This window comes from Gopherus evgoodei, chromosome 4 (assembly GCF_007399415.2).
Source record: "Gopherus evgoodei ecotype Sinaloan lineage chromosome 4, rGopEvg1_v1.p, whole genome shotgun sequence".
Taxonomy (NCBI): Eukaryota; Metazoa; Chordata; order Testudines; family Testudinidae; genus Gopherus; species Gopherus evgoodei.
The window spans coordinates 149,069,931-149,092,559 of NC_044325.1; the positions used below are offsets into that span (position 1 = coordinate 149,069,931).

Sequence of the window (22,629 nt, forward strand, 5' to 3'; positions counted from 1 at the left end):
ACAGCCACCCCTACCCCACTCCTATAATGGTGATAATACTTGCAGTGCCTTGCATCTGAAGGAACTAAGCAGAGATTCTAAATCGATATCATTTTATTTGAAAATGTTCTTCCTAGGTACAGAAAGATTTTAAATGTTTCTAGATGAGATCTGCCAACAGCATTACCCATTTCTTGAAAAAAAAATAGCCTCTCAAGATGCAGTTCTCAGATTCAATGTCTAGAGAAAGTTTCCGAATCTTCGCCGAAAGTTGAAGCATGAGGCATTTTAACACTACATGGTAGGAATGCTATCTTTTTTCCAGTACTGAGAGCCAGAGAGCATTCTAAGCATTTTCCATCCAAAGAATCCCAACCGGATTCAATTTCCTGAAACCGTATGTTCCAAAAGAGAACGCAGCCAACATTATTCAGGAACAATACACTCTTCATTGTTGAGCCCACCCAACGCAGGTGCTGCTGGCCCTGTGCTAACCCTCATACTGCAGTCACAAAATTTCAAGCAATTGGCAAAACAAAGGCACTAACATGTATGCGGCATCTCCTATTACAAGGCTGCAGAGCAGACACCAGGACCCACACAGATTAATTCCTTGTGACTATCGGCTTTCCAAGCCAATGCAGTTTCAAAATGCTTCTCAATTGTGAACTGCCCAAGAGGTGACAAGTCTTCCTACCACAATGACCCAAGGGTGGGAGGAGGCCTTCAATTCTCTTGCATTCTGGGAAAGCAGCCAAGCAAATTTTTGAGAGAGGTGGTTAGTAAAGATATTTATTACTCATTGCGAAGGCACAAACAAGAATACATCTCAGAATTCGTAGCCACTTTTACTCTGCTCAGATGCAAATCCTATGCTTTTCTGAGCAAAACTCTGCCCCGTTTTGGAAGTGGAAAAGTCTGGGCAGTATCAGATAATAAACACTTCAGGAATGCTGTGTTCTGTCATTTGTCTCCAGCTCAGCAGAAACCACCTCTATTAGGAACTGGAAGCTGCCACCAGGCTAGCAGCAGAGCTGAGCTCCAGAGCACCATGGGGTAGGTCTCCACAGCCAGTAGCTGACCCAGGCTGTGATGCTTGCTGCCATGTAGACATACCCGCTGAGACCCCAGAGGCAGGCACAGAGCACATAGGCTGGATCACCACCAGTGTGAGCATAAATGTTGTTCGACACTTTATTTTAACCAGAACAAATGAGCTAAGGAAAAAATGCCTCCCCTTTCGCTGGGTTCTGAGCCATTCGGCATTAGGCAGGAAGTGCAGCGTTGCCAACTCACCAGATTTTATACTTGATGTTTTTCCAAAAGGCCCAGTTCTGCACGTCTCAATCTCGGGATTTGTTTCTTTAAGTCTCTAGCTGTTGTGGATGCAGAGGGAAGATCCGTAAAGGCTCAAACACCAGAAGGCAAACAAACAGAGCCCAACATTCGTTATTTTTTAAAATCTCATGATCACTGCGGGGCCTGACTCATGATTCCTGAATGTCCAGGGTCTGCAACACTAGAAGGGCAGCAAACCACCCAGCTCTGAAGCAGGATTTCAGCAAGTCCGGTGGCTGTTTGCCTGAGGGCCCTGCAGTTTCACACCAGGGTGCAGGCGAGCTCAGCAGAGGCATTGCATGCTGAACGGAGGGACAAGATCAAAGATCAGCATAACCTGAGATAGTTCCTTGATGCACAACCACCAACACCAGTTAGGAAATGCATATTCCACAGCAGACAAAAAAGGGATGCTGGGGCCACTCCCTGCTGGGGCCTTTATTGTCTTTTGCCCCATTAGCAGAGTTTGCATTGACTGGAGAAACCAGACCTTTTGGCCTCTGTTTCACTCCCCGCTGCTCCTGGGCCTCACCCAGATCTCTGTGCCCCCAGGGTCAGGATCACTGCAATCTCCCAACAGAATAGGCAGAGCCTCCTGGGCTTGCTGGAGCTGAGGTCTCTTCCCCCACAGACTGGGGCTGCACCGCGGGAGTGTGGCAGGAGAAGGCACAGGAGGTGGCAGGTCTGACAGTGAGGAAGCTGCCCTCCCCTCTCCCACAGACAGGGCAACTGGTAAGGGCCACTCGGCAGCACTCACTGGAAAGGGGCTTAGTAGCAGTGACCTCCCTGCTGCCCCTCAAGTCTCAGCTGCCTATGATGGGCACACTGGCAGGCAGCAGAACAGCCTGGGCTATCAGCCAGGAGGGAGGCAGGGCTCCCAAGTGTCTACTGGAGTCTCCTCCCCACTGCCCGGTGCTTGGCAGCTCCTGGGCTGCTCACTGCAGGAGCATCAGACAGCCTCCTCCATGCATCCGCAACATCCCTAGAATCATCTGCACACAGAGGTGGCACACATGGCAACAAGCACTAACCTCACAGGAGAGTGGAGGGTACCAGGGGCCCAGTTTCCACAAGCAATTGGGAAACAGGGCAGCCGAAATCCTTGCTTCAGTCTCAACTCCTCAGGGACAGGCACCGTACTTGCCCCAGGGGCGCATGCAGCTCTGAGCACTGTCAGCACCACACACCACAGCCGAGCATGAAGAGCTCTGTCTAGGCGAGGGGGACCATAAAGTACCTTCCTGTTGCTCTGGCTGCAGGAGAGTCCAAGAGCTCAGATCCCCACTCCAGTCCCAGTGCTCCAGGGACAGCAGAAAGTGCTGAGCAGAGCACTCAGAACTACAGCCCTGGCAATGGGCCGTACTGCAGCTGCTTTCAGCATCCCCATTCCCTGCAACAAACAGAGCTAGGAGCTGAGCAGAAATATTAGGCAAGAACAGAGCAGCTAACTCTACGTCATGCTCCTAGCCCAGCCTGCCACTACTTCTGCCCTTGCTGGCACAGCCCAAGCCACCAGCTTTTATGGAGCTGCTCGATCTACACCCCAACCGTTCTAGGGGCCAGGACTGTCTCGTGCCCATACTCCCATGGGAGGAGCACCTGATTCGGGAAGCTCGAGGAAGGAGTCACCTCTGTCACCCCCTGCGGCCAGTCCTCTTTGCAGCTTTCCATGCCAAGCTCAAGATAAGTCTCTTCGTTGGCTGGGAATGGAGGGCTCCACTTCAGTCCCGAGTTAGTCTACAGTCGGTCAGTGAGTTAGTTTACAATCTCCAGGTACCACACGTCCTTCTGCCACCAATTCCAGAGATCCACGCCTCAAGATAATGTGCTGCCCGGCTTTCCTGGGATCTGGACTGTGTCTAACCCTCTGCTTAGGGAAGATAATTCCTATTGGTCCTACTGGCCTCGAGAGCAAACAAAAGCCAGCCCGAGCAGATGAAAAACAGACATCCTGAGAGTGGGCGCTTACCCATCCAGCCACAGGAAGCTGGAAAGCAAAGGCCAGAGATGGCACTCAGGACAAATCAGTGGGCGGAAATGCCGCATTCCAACTGGCCCAACACCTCCTCTCTCAGCACTACTGCACTTTGCTTCCTGAGATGAACCTTCAGGTTACAAGGAGCAGCAGCAGCAGTTAACTGAATAACCTGCCTTGCCAAGCACTGGAGCAAAATGTCCAAGCCGATTCGTCGGGCTTTGGTAATACATCCGCACGAACCTGCGATGGCAAAACCCTGGCCTGGGACACACAGGCTGTTCTGCACCATAACATTAGTTACCACACCTCCCTCCACACAGGCAGCAGCCATAGGAGCAGCTGCAGAAACAGGTTTATTCGCAGTGACTGAAGGACCCACAGACAAACATTTAATTAACATGCTTCCAAAACAACTAGAAGAGCAAAGAAGCAGGTGTCTCCACATTAGAAGGCTGCATCAACAAGGAACTGAGCTATGAGAAGAACAAAAGAACAGCCACACCAGGTCAGACCAATGGTCCATCTAGTCCAGTGTCCTGTCTCTGATAGTAGCCAACACCAGCAGCTTCAGAGGGAATGAACAGAACAGGACACATCCCCCGTTGTCTAGTCCCAGCTTCTAGCAGTCAGAGGTTTAGGGACACCCAGAGCGTGGGGTTGCATCTCTGACTATCTTAGCTAATTACCAGTGATGGACCTATCCTCCATGAATTCAAATGGCCCCTTCTTCTGGTCAGTAATGTCACAAGTGGGGAGGTACCACTGCTGTCTCTCCATTTCTAAGCAGTTAATTACCCCACTGCAGTTAGAAGGCACACGCCGCTCTGAGAGGTGTGATCCCCTCCGAGACCCCAGCTCCTTCCCTTCACAACTGCAAAGCATATTTCCCTGTTCAGGTTTCTGCAGCTCTAGAGTATCACAGCCTCAAAGCACTCAGAAACATTAACTAATCCAATCTGATCCGGGCAGGCCTGTATTACCCCATTTTACACAGAGTCGGTGACTCACCAAAGCCCAGAGAGGGACTCGCCAGTCCCCAGCCCCTACTAGAGAACTGACCTGCAGAGTGGCCCTGCAGGAAGCCCTGGGAGCGATGGGCTATGGCACACTGGACTCCTGGCCTTATTCCATCAGCAAGACAGTTTTGTTGTGTCAGCAACAACCCTCTCATTCTCCTCACCTCCCTATCATGAGAATGGCGATTCTGGGTCTGACCAAAGGTCCCATCCAGCCCAGTATCTTGTCTTCTGATAGTGACCAATGCCAGGTGCCCCAGAGGGAGTGAACCTAACAGGTAATGATCAAGTGATCTCTCTCCTGCCATCCATCTCCACCCTCTGACAAACAGAGGCTAGGGACATCATTCCTTACCCATCCTGGCTAATAGCCATTAATGGACTTAACTTCCATTAATTTATCCAGTTCCATTTTAAACCGTGTTGTAGTCCAGCCTTCACAACTTCCTCGTCAGTGACCAAGCACAGCAGCCGCCACGGGGGCAGCCTAGAGCTGGATTCCGAACGTCACTGAAATGGCTCTCTGGGTCCACTGAAATGCTCTCAGCAGCACTGGTCCTTTGGCCAGAGACCAGCTCAGCTAGTGGCACCGATGTGGACAGAACCATGATCGCCAAGTGCATCATCCCAAATACGTACAGTAACAGCAGCTTCCCATTTGGGGAGCCCAGGAGTCCCCTGAAACCTGAGACGCCCTGACAGGGATGGCCCACGCAGCTCTTTCCCCTCTAGCTAGGCTGTGCCTTCCTTTGCAGTGGCAGACGGGACAGCGGACAGTGCAAACACCATTGTTCAGATATAAACAGACGCAGGGGCTGCCCTTCCTGGCCAGCCTGCTGCCTGCCCATCACCCCCATCCTCCCCTCTCTGGAGCCCAGAACGAGCTGTGGCGGGAGCTCTCGCTGTTAGCAGGGGCTCGGAGAATCCCAGAGAGGTGGTGTGTGTTCAGATGGGCTGTGACCATTTGACCATTTTCAATTAGCTGCAGCAGAGGAAGGGCCTACACAGCAACTCGCATCCTGGGTCAGGCACAAGGTGAAGGGCCTACGAGCCGCACATCCAAGCACACAGCATGAGTGACAGCAGATAGTGCAAGGGGCTGACAGCCTGTCCAAGCCAGGGAGAAGAGCACACACATTTCATCCTCAGCTACACACAAGTGCCAGATGAGTGGGTTGCAGGGAAAGGAGGGAGGGAGAGAAATGTACAGCCATAAACTGGCTATGCAGAGAGATGCAGATGCAGCTTTCAAGGGAAGAGACACTGCCCATGCCAGCTTCATTTCTCCATGCAGGTGAAGGACGGTCTGATTGGCAGAGGGCATAGTCTCGTATTTCTCACCCCTGCAAAGGTTTCTTTAACCAGCTGGTTTTTTAACCATAAACCTTGGTTCACATCCCCTCTGGTTTTGCCCATCGAGCCTGAGAATCAAGAGGGGCCAGGATTGCTAGTCAGGCTGTTTTGTGCCCTTCTAACCCAAACTCCTGAGAAAGGGTGGGCAAAAAGCTCTGAACGATTCATCAGCCCCAGTCCACAGCCCAGGGCCCAGAAAACTCCTCCTTCCAAGGAGGCTCCAGCAAAAACGTAGCACACAAGACTTGCTGTCCCTGAAGTTCCTTAGGTAAAACCAAGCAGGTTTTACATAACCTTTCGGGCCATCTTCATGGGTCAGAGTGGAACAACAGGCATGAGCCCAGCGATGCCTGGTCTCCTTCACCTTCCAGAGGTGACAAATGTTCAGCTTTACCTAAAAATAGCAAAGCCTGCCCATAAATAGTCTGCTGGCATAGCAATCCTCCCTAGCTCTGAGCCTGGCAAGATCCGGACACAACACAACGGAGAGTGACACACCTAGGACAGCTGCTGGGCTTCAGCAGCTGGGTTTCTGCTTAGTCCCTCTGCTCCTCTCCAGGTTCATCTGCTGTAGATTCCCCGGCCCTCTAACCCAGCCTGGCCTAGAGAGGCTGGTTAGTCTGCTGGCTGCTCAAGTGCTTCAAATAAAACAGAAATATGAGGAATTCTCATTACAGCCAGACCTGTGTGAACGAACCTTCTAGGAGCTCAGCCAGACACCGCAAGATGGCGAGTCAGAGCTCTGCAGCCTGAGCACCAGCGCAATATGACTGACCCTGCTCGCAATCTCCTACTACCTTGCACATTGTGTGGGGAGGGCTTGGGGCAGGAGGGCAGAGGTAGGCTACTGAATACCAGCCTGGCAGGCAAGTATGTGCCTTGCCTTCGCTGCCTTGCACCTGGCTGTATGTTTTACAGGCAAAAGGAGGAGACAGGTCATGGTGAAGTGCAGGGGTGAGAGGAACCAATTGCCAGGTGTCTGATACCTAGCCCCCCCTTCTTTTAGGGCCCAACCCAAACCCTGTTATAGTCAACAGGAGTCCTTCCAATGAATTCAATGGGCTTTGGATCACATCTCCAGTCCCTACAGATGTTCAAAACGGTCACATACAAAGTACCGCATCTCCAGTCTGACCCTGAGCAGAGAACCCCATGGGGATGCTGCACACCTCCCGAAAGAGCAGTCTGCAGCCTCTGCCTTTCCTCTCCCTGATGTACAACCCAATGAACTGCCTGTGGAGCCAGTTACACTCAGCTCCACCGGTCAGGGAGCAGCTCAGAGTTGTCAGCACTGGGATTCACATGATCTGTACCACTCCTGTGTGGAGCTGGGGTGTGGACAGAGTCCCTGAGCCCTCACTCACAACCACAGCAAATTTAGGGCCTACTGACGGGAGGGCCCAGGTATTCTATGGTCTTGAGATAAAATTCTGAAGACAAGCAGAGTCACTTGTATCCAGCTTAGGAAGCAGCAGACAGGCAGCTTCACTCCACAGTTTACCGCTAACGTGCCCACTGAACCAAGACAGCCCCAGCTCCACAGAGAGACCAGTGCTGCACTCTGGCTCCTCCACACAGGCAATACACAGTGAACTCGCTTAGACCTGCAGTGGAATCCCAAGTGACACTTGCCCTCCCTCTGGCCAGTGCAGATCTGGGTTCCAGCTCCGGCAGAGAATCCAGGCATCTCAGCTGACCGAGAACTGGCAGCAGTGGAAAAGGGGGAACTGACTGACTGGGGAAACAATCACTCCTCACCTGTACCCTAGCTGGCTCCTACTGCACGGCTGACCAAGGGGGCATGCACAGGGTGTGGGGTGGCCACAGGAGGCCCTGGACACCTCTCACACAGACCTGCCCATACCTCGGCTTTGCTCTCAGCTGCAAGTGTTACTGGCTCTCCCAAGTGGATGTGTGGATGTCAGCAGAGATTCTGCTCCCAGACTGACGTCTAGGAGGAGACTACATCAGCTCAGGGAGCAAAGCAAGTGCAGGGTGGCTTGCAGCAGGTCTGGGGAGCTAGTGGAGGAGGGGGTGCACTCTGTGATGGCATTTACATGCAACAGGGCAGCTACAACTGAGGGCCCCAGTCCCAACAAGCAGGGATTTTATACTTCCCTCCTGGCCACTGAGGAAGGTGTTCAACAGTAAAACACAAAATCACCGCTGATAAAATTCACAGATGACAAAGATTGACACTGTGGTCAATAACAAGAAGGATAGGCTGCCATACAGAGCCATCCAAATCACTTGGAAAGCTGGGCCACCAACACATTTAATACAGTCAAATACAAAATGATACATCCAGGAAAGTAGGCCACACCTGCCAAACGAGGGAGCATCCTGGAAATAAACAACTCTGAAAAGGATCCAGTCTCAGAACGGACACTCAGTGAGAGTTCCCAGTGCAATGCTGTGGCCAAAAAAGGCTAATGCAATCTTCGGACTGGGGGAACAAGTAGGTGTAGGAATAGGGAGGTGATTTCACCTCTGAATATGGCACTGATGAGACTGAAATAGGTATATGGCATCCAGCGCTGCTGTCTCAATTTCTAAAAGGATGTTGAAAAACTGAAGAGGGTCCAGAAAACAGCCTTAAAAATTATTCAAGGCTGGAAAAAATGCCTGACAGTGCGGGACAGAAAGAGCTCCATCTGTTTAGCTTCTCAGAAAGAATACAGAGAGGTAACTTGGTCACTGTGTGTCATTACCTTCACAGGGAAAAGTCCCAGGTACTAAGGGACTCTTTAATCTAAGGGAGAAAGGCAGAACAAGAGCTAACAGCTGGACATTATTCAAATTGGAAACAAGGCCCCAGTTTTTAACAGGGAGGGTGATCAACCACTGGAACAAGCTCCTCAGGGACACAGTGGATTCTCCATCTCTTAACATCTTCAGCTCCAGACCGGCTGCCTTTTGGAAGAGATGCTTTAGCCAAACACAAATTAGGCTCCGTACAGGAGTAACTGGGTGAAATTTAATTGCTTGTGTTATACAGGAGGTCAAACTGGATGATTAATGGTTTCTTCGGGCCCTGAACTCTACAAATCTGAGACTCCAAACAGATGGAATTCCATGTGTTCCTGAGCTGCGAAGAATTGTTTCCACTGCAGCCATGTCACAGCACAAGCCTTGGGAGTCAAACACCGAGGGCCACCAGGAGAATGGGCTGCAAGTTCACACTGCATTTGGGGGAATCAGCGTGTCAGGGGTTACCGCAGCAGAGTTTAACACAGGTAGGAGATTAAGGGGTTTCACGGCCATTCAGTATGTGCTCCTATCCTAACTTCAGCACTGACAAGAGACCAGCGTGAACCTTCTCTTCAGAGGGCTTGCAAACAGCTGGTTGGTTACTTCAACAGCACGCGCTGAAACAAGGGATTTTGCACTTTGCAGCCTTTCCCACCTGAGAAAGCAGAACTCAGCTGGGGCCAGGGACCCACAACTGTGGCTTTTCAATATCTACCAATGGCATTTACACATGGATTTAAAATAACAAGCAATTCAGGGCAGCTACACAGCTGGTGCATGTTCAGTACCCAGCAGAAGAGAGTTTTCCCTCAAGGGCCTCTGGGCATCACTGTAATGACACAGCCACCACAATAGCTATGGACTAATCCCTGCCCTTGGGGAACAGCAGTGCAACTGGTGTACACACAGGGGCGGTTCCAGGCACAGGCACTCCAAGCTTATTTATAGCTGCTGCGCAGGGTCTTGGCTGAGAGGAGGCTCCTGAGTGGTGCTGGAGGGGAGGGCTCCTGCCAGGGCTCTGGCTGCGAGTGGCCAGGCCAGGGAAGGGCAGCCGCCGTGGGGGGCAGCCTGCCGGTTGCCGCGAGGGCGGCAGTCAGGCTGCTTTAGGCGGCATGCCTGCAGGAAGTCTGCCAGTCCCACGCCTTCGGCAGTAATTCAGCAGTGGGTACGCTGAAGCCATGGGACCAGCGGACCTCCCGCAGGCATGCCGCCGAATCCACATTACCAGCGGACCTCCCGCAGGCACGCCGCCGAAAGCCACCTGACTTCCGTGCTTGGGGCAGCAAAATACATAGAGCCACCCCTATGTACACAGCGCAATTAATTCCCCGGCAGAAAGCTATTATGTCATAATATTAAGTTATAATGCCACAGGGACAAAACCCAAACAAGCCTGAAAGCTGAAAACTGAAGCTTCAATATCCCTACTCCATGGTTCTCAGCTCCTCTTCGCTCCCACCACACTCCAGCCTGAACCCTCTCTGGAAACACAAGGCCCCCCTCTTCCCTGGCTTAATTTAGTGGAGGTTGAGAACACTTTGATAACCTCATAGTATTAGTCAACTCCAACTGGCTAAGCATCTTCTGGATTCAGATGTCAGAGCTGGAAAACACCACTAGATTGAGAGAAGCAAGACTGGGAAGTTTTATTAGCTCATCCAGCCCTTCCCACGGGTCCGGTTCAGCTTGTTCCCTTTGGCAGGTTTCCTGGAGATGTGTCCAGCCTGGTTCTGAATATCCCAAGGAAAGGGGTTTACCACTGCCCCTGGGACACACCTCTCCCCCTGCTAACACAGACTCACTGGCCGGGAGTCTCCCTGATATTCACCTTTGAATTTCCCTTTCCCAGCCCCCTCTCATTGCCAGTTCAGCTCCTTGTACTACCCTCAAGGATTCCTCTGGCTCCTCAGTGCCCACAGCCTCCACCCGTCCCAGCCCACTTTCCCATTACTCATCTGTTGTGCAAGCTCCTAGCCAGGCATGTTGCGCTCAGCATTTCCCCACCAACAAACCCCTCTAGCTCCGACCATCCTGTGGCTCTTTTCTGAGCTCATATCTATCTCCTGCTGGTGAGGGGGGTGCACAGAGATGAGCACAGCACCCTGGGGCAGCAACAGCCATCTTGCAGGGAGCAGGTCTTCCTGCTCCAGGACGACACAGTCCTGTTGTGCTGCATCTCACTCATCAGCTTCCCCACACCCCACCACCTGCTGCGATTTCCTGCAGCACCTCTCCACCCTAGAGCCTCTCTTCGTCACCTCTGTCAGCTGGGAGCTCCCCAAGCAGAAGCCGCGACTCCCCACCCACATCTCCTTTCTCTTCACAACCCTTTACTCTGTCCCTGGCCTCATGGCTGTCCGCAGCACTCCCCACCAGCCCAGAACTGCTGAGAAGCTGCCACAATTTCACCCTGCACCGCTGCAGTATCTCAGGAGCAGCTTCCCCAAAACCCTTCACCCTGATCTCACCCCAGTCTCCTGCCATGAAATAGGGAAGGGGAAAGATTCTGCACTAATAGCAACCCACAGTATGAAAATCAAACTCAACAGACATCTGCTTTCTGCAAACACAGTATGACAATCTCCTGGGCAGGGCATGTCACATGGGCCAGGGGAAAAATTCAAGGACTGAGACAAAACAGAAGAGAAAAAACCAAGAGCAGAAACAGGCCTCACCTGCAGGATGAATGAGCAGGTTTAAACTAATCCATCATACCCCAAGAGAGGCCAGTAGTGAGTATCACACACAAGCGTTTGTTCCATGTGCTGTTCTTCTGCCCCCGTACTACGGCATACCACACAGAGCCTGGATGGAGCAGCAGCCCCTACAGCATGCATCAGCAGGATGGAACATGCCAGCAGCCGGCTTGCCAAGCCTGGAAAAGCCAAACAATGACTGCATGTTTCTCGTTTTGAGACTCATCGGCATGAGACACCAGCATTCATTGCACCATGAAGGTCTCAGGAGCACTTTTGCTTCTGCCAAAGCTGAGTCCTAGGGCTGGTTAGCATACCAGGGCTCAGGAAAGGGGCTGACCACTTCATCTTCCACAAGGCAGAGGGCGAACAGCTGGGACTGGCAGGAGCAGAGAACTGCTGCATGGAGCATGTGGCGAGGTCAGGACTCAACCAGCTGCCTTCCCTCCATCATCACACAGGGCACAGACACCATCCCCAGTCCCTGGTCCCTAGGGGAGTCACTGCCCTGTTCTGCTCGCTCACCGACATCCACCTACCAGATGAAAGGTGAGGCAAGAAGCAGAGATGCCATCAGTTAGATCAGAGTCACAAGGCTGCAACATGGCATCTCCAGGCAGCAATGGATCTGTACCCCAGCCTCTCGCTCCAGAGATGGACATGACCCACACTGCTGAGAGAGGCCGGTACCTTGGCCCTGGCCACTCGCAGCTGTTAACCCCATAGACATGGGTCCTTGAGGGGACATGGGGGAAGTAGTACCACCACCTTTGATCTGGGCGAAACTGAAAAGCGAAAGCTGCCAATGCCCTGAAACTGTCACCAAGCGGAGGGGCCCCACGCCAGCTAGTCACTGGGTCTGTGCCATGTGCTAGGGGAGCTAAGACAGGCACTAGAATAACACCACTCAGAGCTTCGTATGCTGCTGCTCCCCTTGTTCACACAGCCCTAGGGGAGGATCAGCGAGGTCGGTGCATTCCCCTCCCCAGGGTCAGCAGAAAGCAGCATTCAAGTTCAGCCTGCAACCCAGGCATCAGCACCCCCCTAGGATAGGCAGGAAGTGAATATGCAGAAACCATGGAGCTATCACACCTCTGAGCCAAAGCAGCTATGACAAGGAGTCTACAGGCCCGTTTGCCTTGACACTGCCTCCGACTCACCCCAGGAAACATCCACAGGCTCAGACACCGGGGTAGCAAAATAATACAACCCCCCCAGCCACTGGTGATGCCACAAATACAAGGTATAAAGTCAGTTCCAAGCCCCAAAGAGGGTCTCAAAATCCTATCATCCTAGGAACTGACAAGACTGGCCCAGACTATGCTTTGCCCCAGTGCCCAACTGAGGATGCTCCAGAGAAAGGGTTGAGACAGCTTCTAACGAATAATTACAGAATAATCTGCCAGGAGTGGCACTTTCCGCCTGTCCCAGGCACTCAGCAGCTGTGTTCTGTACTGAGTATTCCATATGGTGACCACCCACCGCATTTAACGCTCCCCATTATATAACAAAAGACCAGATTGCCACAGCTAGGTCCTAAACATACTTACAGTCAGTCTGCTGCATGGGCTGGTTTTAATTTTTCCCCAGGCACATTTAAAGAAAAGTAGCCCAGATACTTCAGCGAGACCAACAGCACTCCTTCGCCCTCAGATCCCGTCCTAAGGCTAATGCCCAGTGCCCCACACACCTACCAAGAATTAACTGCCTATGCTTCCAGCCTGCCCCACAAGGTGGGATGGGGCTCACTGGGGTCAGTATAAAACAATCTGTTTGTGCAATGCCCAGACTCTGATCCTGACTGGGGCCTCTGGACATCACCACATGACAAAGAGGTGATTTTTTAGGAGAAACTGAGGCTCTCAGAAGGGACGTGACCTGCCCAAGGTCACACAGGCAACCAGGAATAGGACCCAGGACTCCTGACTCCCAACACCCTGCTCTAATTACAAGCCTTTCATTTGGCTTCACATCCTTGAACCTGGGCCCCAGACTTTACCCTATGGGCATCGTGGAAGTCACCCATCTTCTCCTCACCCCTTCCCAATGCTCCCAAAAAACAGCCTATGTGTGAGAACCGTTCCCTCAGAGGAGGTGAGAAACAGGAAACTTCAGCCATTCAGCTGGGCAAACCCATCACTCACGAGGCATAATTAAGTACCTGTTTGGACACGTTCAGTTTAACACACTGTCTTGTTATACCAGTTTCTTCCTCAGATAAGCTACTGGCAACACAAGCCTCCCAGAATAAGAGAGAAACCAGCTGACCAGGCATCACCCTGAGCGCAAATAAGATGCCACTAAACCCATGAGCCAGTTGCACTTACAAAGGAAATCTCACTGCTTTCTGTACAAACCATTTCAACATTGCATCCTCCACGAAGGCAAGAGCCGGTCATTACAGTCCAGGATGTCCCGGCACCCCACCCCGATGCTAACCAACACCCATCACCAGGGTCTCTAGCCCTGAGCCACGATTGCATTCTCTTTGCAAAAAAATGGCAAGCACTGAACAGGCCAAGTAGTAATCCAATGCAGTCCTGAGGTCTCTCTTCCGGGGCAGCCGAGTCCAGAGCAACCTGAAACTAGGACTTCCACCTGCAGAGCCAGCTGTCATCTGGGCCCATGCTCGGTGGACTGGGACACAGTGCAAGGCCTGGCTCGGAACTCCCAGCAGAGCCTGTCTGCCATTGCATCGACTTGGTCTCTTCTGGGAAAACCCAGAATTTCCCCCGGGCTTCTTTCTCCCTTGGCTGAGGGAGTTTGCAGAGAAGAATCCTGCACATCCCTTCTGTAGCTCCCAGGATTTCTCCTGCTGGGGGTTTTAACAGCCAGGGCTCTCACAGGCACAGGCTGTCCTTAGGAGGAAGGGCACTAGCCAGGGATTCTGGAGACGTGCTTTCACTTTCCTGCTCTACCACAGACTCCCTGAGGGACCCTGGGCAAGTCGCTTGGCCTCTCGCTACGCAATGGGGATAACAGCACTGCCCTGCCTGTCTCACTGCTATTGTGAGGAAAAGTACATTGCAGGCCAAGGCACTCGGATATTATGGTAAAGAGGCCCAGCCAATGTCAGGACAGAGACCACGAGGCCTGCGTAAAAATAAAAGTAAAGACAAAGCAGTGGCAAATGCGACTCTGCAGGCTCCAGGACAGAAAGAACTCCTCCAACTGACAGAGTCAGGAAGACACTTTCCCAGTGGGCAGGTTTTTCTATAATTGTCCACTAGGGAGTTTCTTGCAGCTTCCTCTGAAGCAGCCAATTCTGGCCCCTGTCAGACAGAGGAGACTGGATTAGGAGGTGCCATGGGCTGATCCTGTCTGCTAGTTCCCGTGTTCCTAACATTCAGTATGATAAGACATTAACAAAGCATTAGACTCATCTCCAGTGGGCACCACAGCCTCCGTTTGCAGAATGCACTTCCCCCGAACAGTCAAGCTTCCCTTTCCCCACAATGCTGCAAGTCCAACCTGCTAAAACAGCATTTTGCCTCCATTAAATGGTGTTAAAGAAACAGCAGCCTAGTGTTCAGGGGCACATCTACCTCAGGGAAGCATGGAGTCAGACCACAGCAGGCACACAAATAAAAACTTTTCCTTTGGGATCACACCAGGCTGTTGAGACACCAGTTAAAAACCGTATCCAACATTTTCCCTTTGTTTCTGTATTAGAAAAGGCTCTATTGTCATCCACTCCAAAACACAATGGAAGGTCACAAGACAACATTACTACATTTCCTGGTTTGGCTGTGAAAACTTCAAAACACTGAAAACAAAAAGTCTACAATTGAAGCACTTTGATTCCTCTCCATGCCATTCCTGTTCTGAACAGCAGAGCCTGCACGGATGTTTAATGTGAAGAGTTGTCTGCCCTTCCCTTTGCACAATCCCCAAGACGCTGTCCTCCCATCTTCTTCTAATCCGTTGAAATAGACATTGCCACAAATAAATCTGCCATGTCCTTGCATTTAAGAAATTCTTTGGGAGACTCCAAGCAGGAGCGGCGCCAGGGTTTCTGACACCCTAGGCGGATGGCCATTCACTGCCCCCCGCGGCCCCGGTGGACCTACCACAGTAATGCCGGTGGACGGTCCGCTGCTGGAAAGGCTCCGGTAGAGCTGCCGCAGTGATGCCGGCGGGCAATCCGCTGCTGGAAAGGCTCCGGTGGACCTGCACAGGTATGCCTGCGGCAGGTCCACCGGAGCCTTTAGACCACCGCACCGTCCGCCGTAATGACTGCGGCAGCTCCACCGGAGCCTTTCCAGCAGCGGACCGTCCACCGGCATTACTGCGGTAGGTCCACCGGACGCACATGCTGCCCCCCCAGCAAAATAGCGCCCCCCAAAAATTCTGGCGCCCTAGGCCATTGCCTAGGTTGCCTAAATGGTAGCGCCGGCCCTGACTCCAAGAGATTCTCCCATTGGCACATTCCTCTTACATTAAATGTTCATTCACTGGAATGAGAACATCAATGGAATCAAGACTTCGTCTGAGATACTGATTTTATCAGACTAGGAAATGCCAAGGCAAAGCCAAAACACTGATTCAGGGACATACAGAATCTTGACCTTTACTCCTAATTCTACCACCTCAAAACTGAAACCTGAACAAAAAGGAATTGAACCTGCAAAGCTCATGTCCCATTAAGCAGAAACCACAGCTGCTTCGCTGGCTGTCCATCTGCTTATTAAAAACCACAGATGAAGTTGGCATAGTAACAGGGCATATTACGGCGATGCAGAACGCTACGTCTAGCTGCAAAGTCAGGACTCTGAGACCTGATTAAACGCCACACACTGTAAAGAAAGTCTCAGAACATCATAACAAATCCTGTTTAGCCCTTGCAAAGCACTGTCAGTCCACACATCCACATACCTAGTGGGAGCCCATCACCAGGGTATCTGGACACTTCATGACCATTAACTCTCCCAATTCCCAAATCAGATGGGAAAACAGAAGGGCAGCTGGGTGCAGTCACAGTGCACAGGACCCTGCTCCAATAGGAAACCAACTAAACCAGAGACTAACCTGGGACTGTCTTGTTCCGAACTCTGGACACCCCTGTTGCAGTTCCCAAAGAGCTCCAGGCTCCCGTAACTCACGCCAGAGCATCAAACCCAATGCATGGACAGGCTGCGACAAGAAGAGTCTGGTTGCTCAGTCCCATCTGTCTGCCCCACACCTCCGGCTGCTGTGCAGGCCAGGGCTCTCCCGCTGAGAGGGGCAGGAACCAGGGGTGACTCACTCCCAGAGCGAGGGAGGAGGATTTGTTTAGCCTGGTTCCACCCCCACCCCACCGCGTAAGCAGCTCTGTAATTATAACTCAGTGGGAAGGGGAGACAGCTTCCCTCCCACAGGCATCTCTGCTGCCCAGTGCGGGAGCCACAGATACTTGGGGGATGAAAGGGGATTCTCCGGTCACAGGCTCGGTAAAGCCCAACAGACCTGCCAGCATCTCCAGTGCCGAAAGACAGTATGGTCCAGTGGGCAGGGCCGGGGCTGTCACTCAGGAGACCCAGGCCCCAGTACCAGCACCGCCACCGACCTCTGCCACACCGCAGCGCTCCGCCCCAGGACACTGCTGATTTTTGTCTAGTTTATTTAGGTTGTCAAGCAAGAGAGGTTTCTGCGTCCGCGCAGCGCCCGGCGCCGCGGGGACCCCCCGGCCCACCCCGCGTCCGCGCAGCGCCCGGCGCCGCGGGGACCCCCCCCGGCCCACCCCGCGTCCGCGCAGCGCCCGGCGCCGCGGGGACCCCCCCCGGCCCACCCCGCGTCCGCGCAGCGCCCGGCGCCGCGGGGACCCCCCCCCGGCCCACCCCGCGTCCGCGCAGCGCCCGGCGCCACGGGGACCCCCGGCCCATCCCCGCGTCCGCGCAGCGCCCGGCGCCACGGGGACCCTGTCTCCGCGCAGCCCCATCACAAGGGCCCCGATCCCTGCAACAGAGGCCGCCCAGGCCGGGCTCTCACCTGCTCCGTCGCACCCCACAAAACCCCCCAATCCAGTCCGGCTCAGCGAGGCCCGCGGGCGTCTCTAGCTTCATACATTTGGACAACATCCTATTGGGCAAAGCAACAGTCACTCAGAAACCTGGCCCCGCCCAAAGCTCCGCATTTTAAAGGGTCACGCACTGCATGGCGAGGGGGTTCGTTCCTTGCCACTTGCTGTCTTGACACGCCACTGGGGGACGGATCGGGGTCTGTCAGCCTGTGCCACGGCCCGACCTGTCCCTCAGGGAGACAGACCCCCACCTGCGACGTGACCCCCCCACTCCCCGTCCTGCCCCCCGGGAGACCCCCACACCAATCCGGGGAGGGTCTCTGAGTCATGGTGCTGCCACCTTCCCTGTGCCATAAGCCCCCGCCGCAGTGCTAGCATGTCCCTGGGGCGGACACCCTGCCCATCTCAGGGATTGCCACACAAATGAAAATTCATCCCCAAAACGGGGGGAAGTGACACCTTCACGGGGGTTCAGGGCTGCAGCTGGGGAGCACAACCTGACCAGTGCCATGTGAGTTAGGTGACCAGTCACAGGCCATAGTGAATCAATTCTAAGGAAGGGTAGAAGGGAGTACAGCAAAATAGAGACAATGGATTTCAGGAAGGCGGATTTTGGTAAGCTCAGAGAGCTGATAGGTAAGGTCCCATGGGAATCAAGACTGAGGGGGAAAACGACTGAGGAGAGCTGGCAGTTTTTCAAAGGGACACTATTAAGGGTCCAAAAGCAAGCTATTCCTCTGGGTAGGAAAGATAGAAAATGTAGCAAAAGACCACCTTGGCTTAACCACGAGATCTTGCATAATCTAAAAAATAAAAAAGTCATATAAAAATGGAAACTAGGACAAATTACAAAGGATGAATATAGGCAAACAGTACAGGAATGTGGTGCAAGATTAGAAAGGCAAAGGCACAAAATGAGCTCAAACTAGCTATGGGAATAAAGGGAAACAAGAAGACTTTTTATCAATACATTAGAAGCAAGAGGAAGATCAAGCACAGGGTAGGCCCACTGCTCAGTGAGGAGGGAGAAACAGTAACAGGAAACTTGGAAATGGCAGAGATGCTTAATGACTTCTTTGTTTCAGTCTTCATCTAGAAGTCTGAAGGAATGCCTAACATAGTGAATGCTAATGGGCAGGCGGTAGGTTTAGAAGGGAAAATAAAAAAAAGAATAAGTTAAAAATCTCTTAGAAAAGTTAGATACCTGCAAGTCACCAGGACCTGATGAAATGCATCCTAGAATACTCAAGGAGTTAATAGAGGAAGTATCTGAGCCTCTAGCTATCATCTTTGGAAAATCTTGGGAGACAGGAGAGATTCCAGAAGACTGGAAAAGGGCAAACATAGTGCCCATCTACAAAAAGGGAAATAAAAACAACCTAGGAAACTACAGACCAGTTAGTTTAACTTCCGTGCCAGGGAAGATAATGGAGCAAGTAATTAAGGAAATCATCTGCAAACACTTGGAAGGTGGTAAGGTGACAGGGAATAGCAAGCATGAATTTGTAAAGAACAAATCATGTCAAACCAATCTGATAGCTTTCTTTGATAGGATAACGAGTCTTGTGGATAAGAGAGAAGCGGTGGATGTGGTATACCTAGACTTTAGTAAGGCATTTGATACGGTCTCGCATGATATTCTTATTGATAAACTAGGCAAATACAACTTAGATGGGGCTATTATAAGGTGGGTGCATAACTGGCTGGATAACCATACTCAGAGAGTAGTTAGTAATGGTTCCCAATCCTGCAGGAAAGGTATAACGAGTGGGGTTCCACAGGGGTCTGTTTTGGGACCAGCTCTGTTCAATATCTTCATCAACGACTTAGATGTTGGCATAGAAAGTATGCTTATTAAGTTTGCAGATGATACCAAACTGGGAGGGATTGCAACTGCTTTGGAGGACAGGGTCAAAATTCAAAATGATCTGGACAAATTGGAGAAATGGTCTGAGGTAAACAGGATGAAGTTCAATAAAGATAAATGCAAAGTGCTCCACTTAGGAAGGAACGATCAGTTTCACACATACAGAATGGGAAGAGACTGTCTAGGAAGGAGTACGGCAGAAAAGGATCTGGGGTTATAGTGGACCACAAGCTAAATATGAGTCAACAGTGTGATGCTGTTGCAAAAAAAGCAAACATGATTCTGGGATGCATTAACAGGTGTGTTGTGAGCAAGACACGAGAAGTCATTCTTCCGCTCTACTCTGCGCTGGTTAGGCCTCAACTGGAGTATTGTGTCCAGTTCTGGGCACTGCATTTCAAGAAAGATGTGGAGAAATTGGAGAGGGTCCAGAGAAGAGCAACAAGAATGATTAAAGGTCTAGAGAACATGACCTATGAAGGAAGGCTGAAAGAACTGGGTTTGTTTAATTTGGAGAAGAGAAGACTGAGAGGGGACATGATAGCAGTTTTCAGGTACCTAAAAGGGTGTCATCAGGAGGAGGCAGAAAACTTGTTCACCTTAGCCTCTAAGTATAGAACAAGAAGCAATGGGCTTAAACTGCAGCAAGGGAGGTTTAGGTTGGACATTAGGAAAAAGTTCCTAACTGTCAGGGTGGTTAAACATTGGAATAAATTGCCTCAGGAGGTTGTGGAATCTCCATCTCTGGAGATATTTAAGAGTAGGTTAGATAAATGTCTATCTGGGATGGTCTAGACAGTATTTGGTCCTGCCATGAGGGCAGGGGACTGGACTCGATGACCTCTCAAGGTCCCTTCCTGTCCTAGAGTCTATGAATCTATGGGTGCGAGCAGTTCCCACACACCCATTGACTGGTAACTACTCACCCTAGCTCTATGGCGGGATCCCATTTGCCAGCCAGGGAGTGGGGGACACTCCTGACAAATCCTGTCCAGGGCTCCTGCCTGAGCAGAGACCTGACAGCACAGCAAGGGGTAACAGGCCTTTGGAAATGGGGCCCTCATCCCAAAGGGCTGCACCCCAGCCTGAGCTTCCTGACCCCTGAACACACCAATGCTATGGGGCCCTCAACATCCAGGCCCAAAACGTGTGGCCCCACGTGCCTCTGGAGCCCTAGTCAGGGGCAGCTCCAGGCACCAGTGCTCTAAGCGCGTGCCGGGGGTGGCAAGCTGCGTGGGGCAGCCTGCCAGTCGCTGTGAGGGCGGCAGTCAGGCTGCCTTCGGTGGCATGCCTGCAGGAGGTCCGCCAGTCCCAGGGTTTCGGTGGCAATTCGGCTGCGGGTACGCCGAAGGCGCGGGACAATGGGACCTCCCGTGGGCATGCCGCCAAATCCGCGTTACCAGCGGACCTCCCACAGGTGCACCGCCGAAAGCCGCCTGACTGCCATGCTTGGGGTGGCAAAATACATAGAACCTCCCCTGGCCCTAGTTTACATAACAGCTCCCGACTACCCCGGACTGCCTGCCACTTTCCAGCTCTATCGCTCTCTTGGGCATGCAGGAAGCAGTGCCACCCTTTGGAGTCTTGGCGCCTGGCACCTTGGGGACAATCTGGCCATTGCCGAGGGTAGAGCAAGGATTGGGAAAGGCTGGAACTTCAGGCAAAGCTCATTGTGACGCACCCTGCCTGTGACCTCATTACTCCCACCCGGAATGATATACACCCATCACACCTTGCCATCTGTTCATGCCGGTTCAGGTGGCTAGGAAGGCCCAGCTCCTACCGCATACTGCAAGGTGCTGTGTCAGTGCTACGGGCTGTAGGTGCCAAAGATGAGCTCAGCAGGCATGTGCCTATCTGTGTTGTGCAGCCTCTCCCAGCAACCACACAGCCCTCCCAAAGCCTCTTCACACTTACTCGCATTGGTTCACACCGAGGTATCAGAATTCAACAGCTGAAGAGCCAGTGACTGGTATGATCCTGCCTCAGGCCCCAAAAGCCTAATAGGAAATCCCATTAGGAAGGACTGGCTGGGACCCCTTCTGTGAGACAGAAGGGAAGATGGGGATTGCTGACAGCCCTGGGAGCCAGTGCAGCTACACAGTATAACACAATACAGACTAGTGCATGAGATAATTAGATATCCTATTGCCATCTAACAGCTTCTGATACTATCCATACACTCTCGATTTATTTCTCTGGAGAGAAAATCAAATTCCACCCCACAGTCCAGAACAACAAACTAAGTCCTGAAGACGGGGCCCAGGACTACTCCAGGCATGCCGGCAGTGTTCTATGGAGTTCAGAGGCAGGAGCTGTGGCATTTACTTGTGGGTGCTTGAAACTTGCAGATGTTTTAAGTTTGTGGGTTTGGGGCCCCTGCCCTTGCAAGTAAATGCAGGTCTGTTGTGTTTGCTACAGCAGTGTAATTTCAGAGAAAAGCCACTAGATGGCAACATTTAGGCATTCATTCCAAAGGACAGGATAGTTGTACAGTAGAATCAGCGAATCATAGAATCATAGAATTAGCAATGGCACAAATATTTAATCGTAGGCTTTGACTCTCATAGGACAGTAAATCATTAGTAAGAATAATTTCCACTTACAAAGCATGTTTTCATGTATGAGGCTCTCAAGGCACTTTCCAAACTATTTATACACCAGTCACTTCCTCATTATAGAAAAAAAGCTGCCATGTCTAAGCAACCCTGCAACGCTGCACAGTTTAGGCAGAAGTGAACAAACATAGAATCATAGAACCATAGAATATCAGGGTTGGAAGGGACCTCAAGAGGTCATCTAGTCCAACCCCCTGCTCAAAGCAGGACCAATTCCCAACTAAATCATCCCAGCCAGGGCTTTGTCAAGCCTGACCGTAAAAACCTCTAAGGAAGGAGATTCCACCACCTCCCTAGGTAACCCATTCCAGTGCTTCACCATCCTCCTAGTGAAAAAGTTCTTCCTAATATCAAATCTAGACCTCCCACACTGCAACTTGAGACCATTACTCCTTGTTCTGTCATCTGCCACCACTGAGAACAGTCTAGATCCATCCTCTTTGGAACCCCCTTTCAAGTAGTTGAAAGCAGCTATCAAATCCTCCCTCATTCTTCTCTTCTGCAGACTAAACAATCCCAGTTCCCTCAGACTCTCCTCATAAGTCATGTGCTCCAGCCCCCTAATAATTTTTGTTGCCCTTCGCTGGACTCTTTCCAATTTTTCCACAGCTTTCTTGTAGTGTGGGGCCTATAACTGGACACAGTACTCCAGATGAGGCCTCACCAATGTCAAATAGAGGGGAATGATCACATCCCTCAATCTACTGGCAATACCCCTACTTATACAGCCCAAAATGCCATTAGCCTTCTTGGCAACAAGGGCACACTGTTGACTCATATCCAGCTTCTCGTCCACTGTATCCCCTAGGTCCTTTTTTGCAGAACTGCTTCCTAGCCATTCAGTCCCTAGTCTGTAACAGTGAATGGGATTCTTCCGTCCTAAGTGCAAGACTCTGCACTTGTCTTTGTTGAACCTCATAAGGTTTCTTTTGGCCCAATTCTCTAATTTGTCTAGGTCCCTCTGTATCCTATCCCTACCCTCCAGCATATCTACCACTCCTCCCAGTTTAGTGTCATCTGCAAACTTGCTGAGAG

At 51.7% G+C, this 22,629-nt stretch overlaps 1 protein-coding gene across 3 annotated transcripts in view; it reads right to left on the bottom strand.

Moving 5' to 3' along the window:
- DENND2C (DENN domain containing 2C) overlaps positions 1-17,168 on the bottom strand; it is a 50,770-nt gene extending 33,602 nt beyond the window's left edge. Inside the window, exon 1 of one of the 3 annotated variants that reach the window (XM_030561777.1) lies at positions 17,079-17,168. The gene's annotated coding sequence lies outside the window, so the exon portion shown is untranslated. Of the gene's footprint in view, positions 1-11,090; positions 11,291-16,139; positions 16,341-17,078 lie in introns of those variants that run through there. The other 2 variants (XM_030561775.1, XM_030561779.1) reach the window with 2 other exon arrangements.
- Between the last annotated feature and the right edge of the window lie 5,461 nt (positions 17,169-22,629).